Raw genomic sequence first — 2221 nt, 5'->3', positions numbered from 1 at the left:
CACTAAAAGGTATCATGACCTGTTTCTTCCCACCAGGTGGACTCTGCTCCGAAGGACTGTTGCTTTTCTTGCCCGGTTTGTCCACCTGCGCCAGCCACTGCTTTGTTTCGGGTGCTGGTCCTTTGAGTCCACATGCAGGCACCTGCCTTGCTCCCCAGACTTGCCTGTGCTGGGTTGTTCAGATCCAGCATGAGGAACCCCCCTTTCTGAATCGGGGCCAAGGATAGAATTAAGAGCTCTGCAGCAGATAAGTGAATGCTACTGTCTTCTAGATATAGAGTAGGGAAGATAAAGAATTCCGAGACTCCGATATTACAGGATAAAAAGGCTTGTGGCTTACCATGAGGCAGTACCAGCCATAATGAAGAAAATGTCATAGTCTGGGTGTGGTGGCTGATGCTTGTAATCTCAGCACTTGGGGAGGCCCAGGAGGGAAGATCGCTTGAAGGCAGAAGTTGTTGAACATCCTGGCCAACATAGTGAAACCCTGTCTCTATAAAAAAATAAACAATTAGCCGGCCATGGTGGCGTGCACCTGGAGTCCCAGATACTCAGGAGGCTGAGGCAGGAGGATGGCTTGAACCCATGAGTTAGAAGCTGCAGTGTGATATGATCACACCACTGCATTCCAGCCTGGGAGACAGAGGGAAGCCCTGTCTCTAAAACAAACAAACAAACAAAACAAAACAAAACAAAAAGAAAGAAAAGAAAATGGAAAATATCATAGACCCCAAGGAACAAAATGAAAACACTCACTCAATGGCTGAGTTGGGTTTGAGCTATCTACTACTCTCCTTGACCTCTGAAACTGGGCAAAGGAGAACTCACCTTAGTTCTGTTTAATTGTTCCTCTTTTTGAGCCCTCCTTCCCCAAAAGGTTACCCAAGCTGGCACCTCTAATCTCCTGTGAAGGTGACATTGGACATCCCTAAGATCCACATCTTCTCTCTGCAGCTGGCTCTCCAGAGCTTTCACCACCACCCAGACAGTGAGACCCCCGCCGTGCTGCCACCTCCATGGCCCTCTGTCAAAGGCTTTGCACATGGTGGAGGAAGAGAAACAGAAAATCAAGGGGTTAGGCTGGGCATGGTGGCTCACGTCTGTAATTGCAACACTTTGGGAGGCCAAGGTGGGCAGATCACTTGCGGTCAGGAGTTTGAGACCAGCCTGAGTAGAGGTTGAAACCTTGTCTCTACTAAAAATACAAAAATTAGCCAGGTGTGGTGGTGGGTGCCTGTAATCCCAGCTACCCGGGAGGCTGAGGCAGGAGAATAGCTTGAACCCCGGAGGCAGAGGTTGCAGTGAGCCAAGGTCACACCACTGCACTCCAGCCTGGGTGACAGAGCGAGACTCCTTCTCAAAAACAAAACAAAACAAAACAAAATAAAAACAAAAATGAAGAAAATCAAGGGGTCAATGCAGCATCGAGAGCACTGAACAACACTGCGCCTGCCCACCAATTTGACTCTTCCACGGGGGAACCCACCATGGGAGACAAAACATAGGGTCCAAACAGACCAGGAAGTTGAAGAGGGTCACGGCAGCCAGTCTCCTGGCTCTTCAGCACCTCCAGGTCCCCACTTAGGGCCAGGAGAGCATGATCTGCACAAAGTGCCAGTGGCAGAAGGTGGTGACTGCCATGGGGGTGAAGAAGAGCTCCAAGCACAGCTCCAGCTGCAGCACCACGGCCAGCTGCTCTTGGGGGAAGTTCTCATAGCAGATACGGAGCCCTCTGGCATATCTCATCGTCTTCTTGGTAAAAACTAGACAATGAGCCAGGCACGGTGGCTCATGCCTCCCAGCACTTTGGGAGGCTGAGGCAGGCAGATCACTTTAGGTCAGGAGTTCGAGACCAACCTGGCTAACATGGTGAAACCCCGACTCTACTAAAAATACAAAAATTAGTCGGGAGTGGTGGCACATGCCTGTAGTCTCAGCTACTCGGGAGGCTGAGGTAGGAGAATCACTTGAACCTGGGAGGCGGAGGTTGCAGTGAGCCAAGATAGCGCCACTGCACTCCAGCCTGGGCGACACAGCAAGACTCCGTCTCAAGAAAAAAAAAAAAAGAGTAAGCTTAAATCTCCTCGAAGTGATCATTGAAAGGTAAACATTTAAAATAAAACTTGTGGCTGGGAGCAGTGACTCACACCTGTAATCCCAACACTTTGGGAAGCCAAGACGGGAGGATTGCTTGAGTCAAGGAGTTCAAGACCAGCCTGGG

At 50.1% G+C, this 2221-nt stretch overlaps 1 pseudogene; it reads right to left on the bottom strand.

Moving 5' to 3' along the window:
• Positions 1 to 668: 668 nt before the first annotated feature.
• On the bottom strand, positions 669 to 1739 carry LOC100431850 (uncharacterized; annotated as a pseudogene).
• Between the last annotated feature and the right edge of the window lie 482 nt (positions 1740 to 2221).

The sequence above is a fragment of the Pongo abelii genome, chromosome 20 (assembly GCF_028885655.2).
Source record: "Pongo abelii isolate AG06213 chromosome 20, NHGRI_mPonAbe1-v2.0_pri, whole genome shotgun sequence".
NCBI classification, from domain to species: Eukaryota; Metazoa; Chordata; class Mammalia; order Primates; family Hominidae; genus Pongo; species Pongo abelii.
Note: the sequence above shows the minus strand (reverse complement) of the source record. Positions and strands in the feature narration are given on the sequence as shown.